The following is a 13,683-nucleotide window of genomic DNA, read 5'->3' as shown; positions in this document are numbered from 1 at the left end:
CAAGGTCAGCTCGGCGACTTTCTTCTTGACGAGCAAGATCAGCTCGGCTAGGAACTCTAATAGCGGAAGCAAGGTCCGCTCCGCGACTTTCTTCTTGGCGAGTAAGATCAGCTCAGCAAGGAACTCCAAGGTCGGCGAGCAAGGTCAGCTCGACGACTTTCTCCTTGGCGAGCAAGATCTGCTCAGCAAAGAACTCCAAGGTCGCGAGCAAGGTCCGTTCGGCGACTTGCTTCTTGGCGAGGAAGATCAGCTCGGCAAGGAATTCTAAAGTTGATTAAAACCATCAACAAACATCTTGACGGAAAGATCTAAAAATTCAATGGAGACAAAACTGATTAAAAGAAAGCAAACTGACTTAGGAAAAATGACTAAAAATAATTGTAAAATATTGTATATTATTGTCCACTTGATATTTTTAATAAATAAAGTAAATGAATTATTTTCATTTCTCAACTACCTGATAAAGATATTACTCATAAATTGTTTTGCTAAATGATCAATTTGAAGTTTTACATAAATTACATGATACTTCTGAACTACTAAACAATATGTATATTCTTTATATAATTATATGAGGCTTTTAGTTATGTAATTTCATAATTGGAACAATTTTATATAACTAACTTAAAGCCTTATATAACGTGTAAAATACAAATAAAAATAAAAATATTCAAATATTTCCATTTGCCTTTATACATCTTTGCTATTGTGACCCATAATGTAAGAAATATCATTACCATCTCTATTATATTTGTGAATCATCTTCCTTAACAAAAATATTAAATATTTTTAATTTTCACATTCTTAAAAACAAAGTATTGAAATCTCATTAGTAATTTCTCCATCAATACATACATTAGGGATCTATGGGGACATATTTTTTGAATAAACGACCTGTGGCCAAGGTGGCACCGAAGTGCCAGCCGAGGAGTCACGTGTCCTGGTCATGGCGCCAAGGTGATCTTAGCTAGGCCGAGGTTATCTGCGGAGATACCGGAATCCGAGATGAACGGATAAGGGACAAGAGTCCTAGAATGGGGGAGGACCTCAGCCTGGATAAGGATAAAGCTCTTAGGGCGTTTATCTTTATCTATTGAAGAGTTCAGGATGAGCATTGGGCCAGAGTCTAAGAGAAGTTAGGCTTCTACAGGGATCAGGTCAGTGCTGACTATAAAAGAAAGGCACCCTCGTGGGTCTAAGGTACGCTTCTTGTATTCGGGCTTGTGAGTTAAGCACAATTGGTTATCTTTGAGAGATATTGAGTACTAACTTGATCGTCGGAGTACCCCTGGGTGAATGAACCACCGCCGGAGTCTTATCTTTCTGTGACAGGTCGTTTGGGTGCAATCTATTCTGCCGGTGCTCTCCAGCTGGGTACATGTTTGGTAGTGTGGTCAGAAAACAGCACATACAATTTGGCGCCGTCTGTGGGAAAGAAAGGAGAATAGATGGCCAACGACAGACATAAAGAAAAGGTTGGGGACGACATCCCTACTGGGAGTGGTAAACACATTGACCCTAACGTGGAGGAGGATAACTGCAATAAAGAAACTTGGGATCAGAACCCTGGAGAGAAGGACGTCAGCTAGAAGGAAGACGTACCAAAGAAGACAGACCAAGGCAGGTATTATAACGAGAATGACCTCCAAGTATGGAAAGATAAATGCTTGCGGAGGGACGGAGAGATGAAGGGAATGGCGAACAAATTGGCGGACCTATAATCGGTCGTCAATTTCATGACGCAGAACAACGTCATGCAGCCATCGTTTCCGTTACAAGACACGCCGATTCCAGCGGCCAAGAACAATGCCCAGAAAGGGGGGTAGAAAACAGTCCTTGCAGTCCCCCAGCACATCAGGACCAAGGAACACTCTCACCGGCCTTCAAGGAAGGTCGGGTGAAGAGAGTCAATAAAGGGAGATTCTCGGAGGACGTATCATACCAAAGAAGCTGATCCCAAAGAACATCGGCATGTTCAAGGGAAGGAACTTTGTTTCGACACAACCAATGGAGGGAGGTCCAAGAGAACCCATAACGACACCGGGAGTAGCGCGCCAAAGAGGCTAAAATCTGTGGATAGCCGAGCTCCTGAATGAACCAAAGAGGATCTGACGATTACCTCCAAAGAAAGCGACAAGATACCGAGGTAACCTCTTCGGTCAAGCCGAGAACGTCGTTCTCGGTAGAATTGGACAAATTTGAGGCCCCAAAGAGGTTTCACATGCCGAGATTCCAGATATACGACGGTAAGTCTAACCCTAGCTTCCACATCGGTTTGTACCTGAACTCAATGGCACTATACACCAGGAACAAGCCATTGCTCTGCAAGGTGTTCCCCTCATCCTTTGGGGAAATCGTATCAGGCTAGTTTCACAAGTTGCCGAAAGGAACTGCGAAAAGTTGGGAAGGCCTGGTCGAGATGTTCGTGGCCAGGTTTGTGACAAACAAACTACAGCCATTGAGGGTGGACTCCCTGATGTCTTTGAGAATAGGCGAGGATGAAAGCCTCAGGGCTTATGCCAAAAGGTATTATGAGGTATTCAATGGAATACCAAGATGTAACCAAGAGGTGGCGGTCGTGTCTTTTAAGAACGGCTTGAACGATGATTGCCTGCTTCGAAAATCACTGGCAAAGACACTACCAAAAAGTATGGAGGAACTTATGGCCAGGATAGAGAAGTATGTGAAAGCCGAGGAAAACACGCCGGGGACAAAGGTGTCATAACAAGAGAAGAGAAATGACTCGCCGAAGCGAGGCCAAGGTAATAGCGGATACAATAAGCAGGAGACAAGACTAAGGGCTGCACAGGCAACTACAACCGTATTCTGAATTCCGATTAACAAAGTCATGGAAAGAATCCAGAATCAACCCTATTATAGAGCATCAGAGAAGATTCGTGGAGAATTTATGGGAAGAAGTTTGGGGAAACACTGTGTCTACCACAATGAGGATGGGCATCTAACTCACGGGTGTAGAGCCCTAAAGGTACATCTGGAAGACCTAGTAAGACAAGGTTATCTAAGGGACCTGGTAGATGAAGCCAGGACAATGGAAGAGCAAGCGAGACTGCCTTAGGCACCAGCAGCACCACCTCCTCTAGTACCACGGCCGTAAGCAGGCAGACCTCGAGTGATCAATGTAATTCACTCGAAGGTCAATGAGAACGAGATACGTGGGGAAACTCAGAAGGTAAAACACTTACAACATGTGTATCAGGTCCGACAGAAGAGACCTAGGGCAGATGAGTGTAAGGGACCAATGGTGTCCTTTACTGAAGACGACCTAGAGATGGTGCAACATCCATACAATGATACCTCGGTAATATCCCTCCAGATTGGAGAGTGCCAGGTAAAATGAATTCTGATCGACCAGGGAAGCTCTTGTGACATAATGTATGTCAGGTGTTACAAGGAGCTTGGCCTTCACCAAGATGATCTGGAACAATCCAATGGTCCAATGGTTGGGTTCAACGGAATGCCGACGTGGCTCTTGGGAGTAGTAAGTTTGGAGGTGCAGGCTGACACCAAGAAGGTAAAAACTGAGTTCACAATAATTGACATCCCTCCCCTTACAATGTTATCCTAGGAAGACCATGGCTGCATGCAATGAGAGCAGTCCCCTTAACACTGCACTAGTTATTACGGTTCCCAATAGAGCATGGAATTAAGGAGGTCAGAGGGGATCAGGTGCAGGCAAAGAATTGCTCCATGGCAGTAATGAAATCCACCTGTAACATACGAGAAACAGAAGCTGCAGAGATTGAAAATGAGGACATGGAGGTCCTTGAGGACGTCGGCAAAGAACCAGTCGAGAAAAGTGAGAAAGCCCTCAAGAAGATCTTGGTCCAGCAAAGGGATGAAGAGTGCTTTTTCCTTCTCGGCTCAGGCTTGGCCGAGGAGGAAGAAAAGGAATTAGAGGCGTTCTTGAGAGCAAACCTTGAGGTGTTTTCCTGGACACCATACGAGATGCCTGGCATTGACCCCGAGGTCACTTGCCACAAACTGAATGTGGACAGGTCGGCCAAACCTGTCATTCAGCGAGTAAGGAGGCCTACGTTGATGCATGTTGAGCCAGTAGAAGAAGAAGTGGATAAACTTCTTGAGGCTAGAGCCATTCGAGAGGTAAACTACTCAACATGGTTATCAAACACGGTTGTTGTGAAGAAAAAGAATGGGAAGTGGAGGGTCTGTGTGGACTTCACCACCCTAAACAAAGCTTGTCCCAAAGATAGTTTTTCACTGCCCAAAATAGATCAATTGGTGGATGCCACCTTAAGACATGGAATGATGAGCTTCCTGGACGCCTACATGGGGTACCATCAAATACCATGTACCCCCCATATGAGGAGAAGACTGCATTTATCACCCCAAAAGGGTTATATTGCTACAGAGTGATGCCTTTTGGGTTGAAAAATGCAGGAGCAACTTACCAGAGATTGGTGACTAAAATGTTCAGACATCTAATAGGCAAAATAGTGGAGATATACATTGATGACATGGTCATGAAGACCAAGGAACTTGAAGATCATCTGGCTGACCTGAAGACAATCTTTGATATCCTAAAGACATTTCGGCTCTGACTCAATTTGTCAAAGTGCACATTTGGAGTTGGGTTAGGGAAGTTCTTAGGATACTTGGTCACCAGAAAATGCATTGAGGCAAGCTCGAATTAAATCAAAGCCATCTTGGAGTTAAAGAGCCCAACGTCGGCAAAACAAAGTATAGATATTGATTGGAAGGGCTGCAGCCCTAAATAGATTCATAAGCAGAAGTTCTTACAAATGCAAACCTTTCTTCAATTTAGTGAAGAAAGCCATAGACTTCTTATGAATAGAAGAGTGTGAAGTCGCCTTGGCCGACCTGAAGAAATACTTGACCACCACTCCAGTTCTCTCAAATCCAGTACCTGGAGAGGAGCTATTTTTATACTTGGCGGTTTCAGAGCATGCAGTAAGTGCAGTGGTAATCAGGGAAGAAAAAAGAGAACAGAGGGCAGTTTACTATGTGAGTAAGACCCTAGCAGATGCAGAGACCAGATACCTACCCTTGGAGAAGCTGACATTGGCTTTAGTAATGGCCTCCAAGAAGTTGAATCATTACTTTCAAGCCCACAAGATTGTGGTGTTAACTGAGCATCATTTAAAGTCCCTGTTGCAACAAGGAGATCTGACAAGCAGGATAGCCAGATGCGTAGTGGTGTTAGGCCAATATGATCTGGAATTCAGATCCAGAACAATAATCAAAGGCCACGTTTTGGCTGACTTTGTGGCCGAGTTCACACCAGGCACCATGATACATCAGGCTCCATTGAGCCGGGGTATACGATGTCCATGTGAACAAAGAGAAACCCAACTGGAGATAGCAGAACAGAGGAAAGAAAAGAAACTCAGGCCCTGCAATATTTACGTCGGCGACTCCTTCCGCCTGTTTGTTGACGAAAGTTCAAACCGACAAGGAGCGGGGACAAGAGTAGTGCTAGTATCACCAGATGGACAAATGCTGGAACAATCCATTCATTTGGGATTTAAGGCCTCAAACAACGAGGTAGAGTAGGAAGCACTGATCATAGGGTTGAAATTGGCAGCAGCAATGGAAGCCGACGAGGTAATGGTCTTTTGTGACTCCCAGCTTATCGTCAACCAGGCAACAGGTGAATACGCAGCTTGAGATGAAAGGATGATGGCCTATGTAAAGGAGGTGGGCAGACTGATAGCATTATTCCAAAATTGCCGATTACAGCAAGTTAACTGAGATGACAACAGCCATGCTGATGCCTTGGCGAACCTGGCTAGTGCAATGAAACCAGGAGAGGCAAGGACAATCATGGTTGACTACTTGTCCGGTCCAAGTATAAAACCACTGAACACAGAGCATGCGGCAATGTGTGTGGAGATGGGACCAAGCTGGATGGATGCGATAATAGTATTCCTTAAAGATGGGAAACTACCAAATGATCATAAAGAAGCACACAAGATCAGACTGAAGTCGGCAAGATTCAGTCTGACAGCAGAAGGACATCTCTACAGAAGATCTTTTACTGGACCCCTTTTGAGGTGTGTGCATTCTTCACAAGTTGAAGACTTCTTGTATGAAATACATGAAGGAGTATGTGGATGCCACACTGGGGGCATGTCACTTGCTCATAGGGCCATTACTCAGGGGTATTTGTGGCCCTATATGCAGAAAGATGCTGAAACTTATGTCAGCAAGTGTGAGAAGTGTTAGAGATTTGCACCTTTGATACACCAACCAGTAGCAGATTTGAACCCAATATCCAATCCTTGGCCATTTGTCCAATGGGGCATGAATCTTGTTGGACAACTGCCTCAAGCAACTGGACAAAGGAAGTTCCTGCTAGTGGCAACAGACTACTTCACCAAGTGGGTAGAAGCTGAACCCCTTGCAAAGATTCGGGACATTGATGTAAAGAACTTCATATGGAAGAACATTATCACCAGGTTGGGATCCCCAAGGCGATAATAGCAGACAATGGTACACAGTTTGACAGTAAGCTAATCAAGAGCTTCTGTGCAAAGTACAAAATCAAGAACTGTTATTCCACCCCAAACTTCCCGCAAAGTAATGGACAAGAAGGAGCATCCAACAAAACTATCTTGGATGGGATTAAGAAGAGGCTGGAAGCAGCAAAGGGTAAGTGGGTGGATGAGTTGCCCAGTGTACTTTAGGCATATCGGACTATGCCGAGAAGATCAACTGGGGAGTCTTCATTCGCCATGGCTTATGGCACAAAAGCAGTTATTCCATTGGAGGTCGGTATCCCAGGGATCAGAACCCAAGGAGTAGAAAATAGGACCAATGAGGCATTCTTGGCCCAAGATCTGGATCTATTGGAAGAAAGAAGGGAAAAATCAGCGATTCAACTGGGGGCATACCAGCAGTAGCTTGCGAGGGCCTACAATAAAAAGGTCAACCCATGAGAGTTTCGAGTTGGTGACCTCGCCCTGAGAAAGGTCGTCGGCAACAAGAAGGATCCCAGAGAGGGCAAGCTTGGCCCAAATTGGGAGGGACCTTATAGAATCATCTCGGTCCTAGGCAATGAGGCATATCGGCTTGAAGACAGTGAAGGCAAAGAGTTGCCAAGACCCTAGAATACTTGCTACCTAAAGTTTTTCTATCACTAAGATTTCATTTTGTTTTTTCTTTAAATCTTTTGTTATTAGCTAAAGTAAATAATAAAATTTTATCTTGATTTTTTAAATTTCAAACTTGTGTAAAACGATTAACCAGTCCCTTGGCGATGTTTCTGATTGAAACATAACGAATAACTTAGACTTATTATATGACAGAGTTAAATTATACTTCCATATAATAGAGTTGAACTAAGTTGGCGATGTTTCTGATTGAAACACGACGAATAACTTAGACTTATTATATGACAGAGTTGAATTATACTTGCATATAATAGAGTTGAACTAAGTTGGCGATATTTCTGATTGAAACGTGAGGAATAACTTAGACTTATCATATGGCAGAGTTAAATTATACTAACATATAATAGAGTTGAACTAAGTTGAAATTAACTTGGACTTGCCATATAGGCAGAGTCAAACACAGATTGAAATTAAGTGCATTTGAATAAGATTAACAGAGGAACCAAGGCTGAGAACCTCGGCTAGTCTCTGTTTAAAATAAACTTCGGCGATGAGGTCATAGTCACATGCTTAATAAGAACCCAAGTAGAACTTTAGTTCACATTAGGGGGCAGAGAGCTAGAGAATAATGCTTGGGAGTTAGAATTTACAAGCTAAAGTTGGTTTAACACTTGTTGAAATTTTAAGAAAAATTTACAAGTTGAAGTTAAGCCTAGATTATGTTGAAAGAAAGTTGGTTTAATACTTGTTGAAGTTTTAAGAAAAATTTACAAGTTGAAGATAAGCCAAGGTTATGTTGAAATAAGTATCTACGTACTTGCCGAGACTACCATGTTGCCAAGACTTGGAAGATAATGGTCTTGATAAGTAAAAGTAAAGTGGTAAGTTTTAAATAACACTTGTGAAAATATTTTTTACAATGTTTTCAAGTGTTAAGCCAAGGCCGAGATAAGCAAGATTGAAAGTTATGTCTGAGGTATGTTAATCCGAGGAGACTATACAGCTAAAGGCATAAACTGAAGACATGCAAAATATTCTAAGTATGGAAGCAGTAAAGCTTATAAGCATACAAAGCACTTGAAAGAAGAAATTATAGAATGCATTCAGATAAGGAAGTTCAAATACAAAAAGGCACTTCGGCCTGACATTGAAGATTACTTGTTCAGAGTACAAAAAGGCACATCGACCAAATAAAAGCTAAACATTGTTCAAAAGAAAAAAACACAAGGAACAAGAAATAAGGAAAAACTTCAAAACTAGACTATTCGGCGTCATCAGCTGAATAGGTTTGGGGCTCAGAAGACATCTGGGAACTCTTCTTGGGAGCTTTCTCAGCGCGAGCTCGGTATCGATCTTTTCAAGAGTCTAGTTGAGGCTCTTCTCGGCGATAGGCACCTCGGATGTTGTCTTCCCAAGAGAGGCATCTTTTGAGACCTCGTCCCCCTCATCCTGAGTCAAGTCTAAGACTTGCTCATTCAGAGTTGGGGACTTGGCCCTAGCAGCTTCGGCCTTCTCAGACTTGTCAGCCTCGGACTCAGCCTCATCCTCGGATTGGCTTGGAATGGAGGGAAATGGCAGGACAAGAAAGTTGTTATCTTAGAGAGTTGAGTCCTTGGAGACAGCCAACTCCTTCAAGGCAGCCATCCAGCCAAGGGTGTAACCCTTGTTGCAAGCCTTTTTCATTTGCTTCTTGTAATCCTCACGGACGTCGGCTGCCCCCTCGACATATGCCTTCTCGTCCACCACTTTGATCTCGGCGTCCTTTGTGGCCAAAGAAACGAGGAGCTCGGCTTGGGCTTCGGCAGTTTTTGCTTCAGCCTCTTTCTTCTTGGCCTTGAGGACTTCAGCAACAGCCTCAGTAGCCTTGGCCTTTTTTTCGGCCTCATCTTGAGCTTTCTTAGCTACCTTGGCCTGATCAATTAGGACCTTCATTTTGGCCTTGGTGTTGTTTAGCGATTTGAGCAAGCCAGCAGCTTCCTTGGTCATGCGGGTCAACTCCTTCTTAATGTTGAAAGCCTACATCGTGAAGGAGTGGGTACACTGGATTGCCTAGAAGAAATGAATGAAACAAAAGTTAATAAAACTCTCTAAGTATGGAAAAACAGAGAATGGAGAGTACCAAGTGTTAGGGGCTTACCTGCATAGAGTGCTGTAACATCAGAGCGAAATTCTCATATTCACTGACCTCAACGTTGCGTTTGAGGTCTTGGGAAAGGAGCAAGGCAGTAGAGAGGGCAACGCCAACTTCAATGTCAGTCGCGCTGTCGCCGACTCTGACTAGCTTGTCCTCGATTGTGATTGAAGGGGCCCAGGGGGTATCAGATTTTAGGGACCCCGAGGTTGTAATAGACTCAGACCTCGACTTCTTTGACCGGGTGGATTCGGAGAGAGCAACCTCAGCAGGCTTTTTTCGGTTGCAGAGGCACTTTTTTCCGCCTCAGCCATCTTTGAAATCGGCAAGGTATCCTCAGAATTGATCTGAGTCACCGTTGCCTTTGCTTGGGCCTTCTTCAGCCTTTTTGGCTTTGGCTTTGGCTGGGATTACGATGGGGAAGAATGGACCGTAACAACACCTGGGATGTCGGTTAAGAGGTCTTCGACAACAGCCTTCTTGCGTCTCCCATCTCGTCGGAGGTCGTGACAACTGTGACTCTTGTGTCGAAGTGAATTACTGGCAGGGCAATGAGAGGATTGGTTGGATCGTAAGAGGACGCCTCGACACTTTAGCGTCTTCGACTACGAGTCCTGCCTGCTGGTACGAGTAGTGGAGCTCGACGTTGGCATTGGCGTTGAGAAGGTGGAATCAGTTGTGGATCAAAAGTTGATGGCTGCTCTGCTAGGTCAGATGTGGAGGCTTGATCTGGCCGAGGTGACAAAGTCATAGCAGGAGTTGTAGCAGAAGGAGGGGACTTTTTCTTTTTCGGGACGTTGGGCAAAATGGATTTGTAAATTGGGATATAGTTGAGCAGCAGAAGGGCTTTCCGCTGGTCAACTGGCAAACCCAACAACTTCTTGAAATCCTTGTTGGGATAGAATGTTTTGCGAAAGTCCTTTGGTGGTTGAGGAAGAATTGCAAAGTAAAACAACAGACGTTAGAACATACAAAAATACCAAAGTAAAAAAGACTTGAAAGTAAGTAAAAGTGACACTTGGCTCTTACCATTTCCCTCTTTGGACATTATTCGGCTTAAGGGGTAGAGGTGAAGGTCGTCATCTGGTGGGAACTCCCAGTTGCCCGAGACGATGAAATAATCATCTCCAGCACCCTTGTTGGAGTCTGGGAGGTCGGCGACAAGTTTCTATTCTGTGGATCTCGGCTTAAGGTAATAGATATAGCCCTTTTCTGACTTTAGGCTGCACATGGTGTAACAATATTGGATGTCGGCAAGAGTAATCCTAGCGTTCTCTTTTTTGGTTAATGCAATTATATTGTTTATGACTCGATAAGAGTTAATGGCTAATTACATCGAGTTAAGCTTATAGTAGTGCAGGACTTGATGGAAGAGGATGTCAAAGGGGAACTTAAGCCCACATTCAATGAAGGAAACTACTGGGAAAGACATGGAGTCCCCATCAGGCATGATGGAGTCCTCTTCCCCTGCCAACCTAAGGTGGACATCGGCAGGAATGGCAAACTCCTGCCTGAAAAATTGTAGCTTAGTTGGGGTATTTGCCCTCCACCTGAACATACCCATGACGTTGGCTAAATTGGGGGAGGCGTTGGATTTCAGAAGGAATTATTTTATTAAGGTTTAAAAGACCTCGGCCAAAACCTAAACGTGTGCTGGGGCAAGAGTTTTTGAGGATCTAAGGGGAATTTGTTTCGGTTTTTCCTAAAGTTTGTGAGTTCTACAACAAATCCCAAAAACTAAGACTATGAAAACAAGAATTGAAGACAAGAATTTGGAAAACACAACAAGAAAACAGGGCGAAAAGCATGATTCAGACTTAAGAAGGTAGCAGAAAATCAAGAACAGTGACAAACTATCAAGAACGTTAAGTGTATGAACAGCATGTGTGTGTACGTGTATACCCAGAAATAGATTATACAAAAGCAGAATCATGAAGCAGATGATGAATGATGGAATTCAACACACAAGTAGCTATTCAAGAGCATGAACAGGTTTTCAATGGCAGTATACAAACATAGCGAAGTTTAAAATAAAAAAATAAAAAAATAAAATTGAAACGAAGAGAAGCAGCGGCTTACCAGGAAGAGTGACACCGGCGTAGTGAATGTAGAAGTTAAACGATGGTGGAACGAGTAGCAGGATGGTGAATGCCTCGCTGAAGAGGGAGAATGGAAGTGGTTGCAGAAAGCTTCGAGAGAATGAAAATGGAGGATTTCGGAGATGAGTGTTAGAGAGAGAAAGTTTGGAGAAGACGAAGATACAAAAGTGAAATGGCGAAAAGAGAGGGAAATGGTTTTGATCAAAACACGAAAATGCGGCAAAAACGCAATTAGTGTGCCTTGGATGATGTGTCTGTCAGGCGGCGCACGCAAATGCGACGCAATTTGATGGCGCGTGTCAGGTACGAATCAATAAGGACGAGACACGTGGCAAATACGGTTGAGTTATTGTGCGTGACAGCTTATACGCGTGTAGAAACACTTAGAGTTCTTGATTTAATGAAGTAAAGACCTCAGCTTGGGGGACGATCTCGGTTAAAAAATTTAAGAAAACGGACTACAAGTCTAGGACATGTAAAGCCAATGAATGATGACCTCAGTGATGAAGGATAGAACAAACTTAGTCGACATGCAATTTGGTTAAAGGATATAGGTTCCATCACCTCAGGATACCGAGGTAATAGAACCTAGGGGGCAGTTGTGGGCACATATTTTTTCAATAAACAACACATGGCCAAGGTGGCACCAAAGTGCCAACCGAGGTGCCACGTGTCCTGGTCATGGCACTGAGGTGATTGTAGACACCTCATTTTTGACCGTCCTAAAGACTTGGACGTCATCATTTGAGTGCATGATGATTGCGCATGTTTGCGCTCGTTTGGAGTCTCCGAGGTTTTCGGCTGCGCGCCTTGCCTCTAGTCTCTGAACTCTCTTGGTTTTGTGCTTGTTTTAAGCCAAATCTTGGTCCCCCCTTTTGTCTGGAGGGAGAAACAGTGGTGTAGACCAGTTTTCTCCCATGTCGGCCAGTTTTCTCCCTTGTCAACCACTTTAGGTGGTAGGTTGACTAGGGTGGGTGGTCAGTTGACCACATCAAGTGGTTTGCAGCATGCCACCACCTTCTTCTCTCTTGGGAGACCCCCTTTTTGCCCTGTCGACCAGCTTTTTCCCTTGTCGACCACCTGAGGTGGTTGGTCGACTAGGTGGGGTGGTCGGTCGACCACTTTGAGTGGTCGGCGGCCATTTTTCACTTTCTGTAGATATTTTTGGTGCCAGCTGTGCCAGCTGTTGGGCACAGAATGCATCCTTCCTACATAGGGAGGGATTCAAGCATTCTTTGGCTTGCATATTCTATATAAGGGGAGCTCTCTCCCCCTTTCAAGGGTTTAGAAAAATTGAGAGACAAAAATTGACTCTCTCTCTAGAATTCTCTCTCTCTCTCTCTCTCTCTCTCTCTCTGTATATTGTGCTCTATAGTGCTTGGAAGTGAGCTTTCTTTACACTTTTGCACACAACCTCTTAGCCAAACATTCCTACCTTGTTGCTGAGGTGCTTGAGGGTCTTGTGGGAGCTTCAAAAGGCTGGTTTTTGGCTCAAGAAGGTGCTGTTGTTGCTGTGCTTCAAAGGTAATCCCATTTCCCTTTTTAAAGCTTTGTTTTGGTTACTCTCTTAGCCACCTTTGCATGCTATTTTAGGCTTAGCTTTCAACTGCAAAAATTTTTATTTTTAAGTGTTTAAAATGGTTGTTTAAGGCCTAGTTTGAGTTAGGGGTGGTTTACTCCATTTGGTGGCTTGTTTTGCTTTGCTTTGTGCCATCTCTTAAGGCCTTTAGGATCATCTCTTTTTGGCCTTCTTACCACTAAAATTTAGAGGAATTTCAGTGGTAGAAAGGTAATTTTGAGGTCCCAAATGGGTGGGGATGGTCCCCCCTCATTTTCTCTTGTTTGCATGTGTTGATGGCCCATCAAAAGAGCATGTGTTTCTACTTCTTGGTGCCTTTTTTTAGGCTCATTTTTGTGAGTTTTTAGACCTGCCAGAACTCTGTTTTTGTCTGTCTTGGTCACCTCTTGCATGCTTTTTGTACTTGTAGTGTAATCCTACTTGTAGCCTTGCAAAGTAGCATGTTTTTGTGCCTTGAATTTGCTTAGTTCAAGCATGTTTTTAGCCATTATTTGTCATGTCATAACTCTGTTTTGGGTTGGTTTGTTGTGTCTTGCATGCTCCTTGCACTTGTAGTGCAATTTTGTTCACTAGCCTAGTGTATTCGGTGTTTTAGCCTATTGATCTAGTATGTGTATGCTCTACTCCAGCACATTTTTGGCTATGTTTTAGCATGCTTTAGGTCTGATTTGAGTGGTTTTGGTCATGAATGCTTGGCTTTGCATAGCTATAGTGTATTTGACTTTGCTAGCCTTGCACTTTGAGACCTCTAGCATGTCATAT

The sequence above is a fragment of the Camellia sinensis genome, chromosome 6 (genome assembly GCF_055761805.1).
Source record: "Camellia sinensis isolate YWXY chromosome 6, ASM5576180v1, whole genome shotgun sequence".
In the NCBI taxonomy this organism is placed as follows: Eukaryota; Viridiplantae; Streptophyta; class Magnoliopsida; order Ericales; family Theaceae; genus Camellia; species Camellia sinensis.
The sequence above is the reverse complement of the archived record's forward strand: the minus strand, read 5'-3'. Positions refer to the sequence as shown.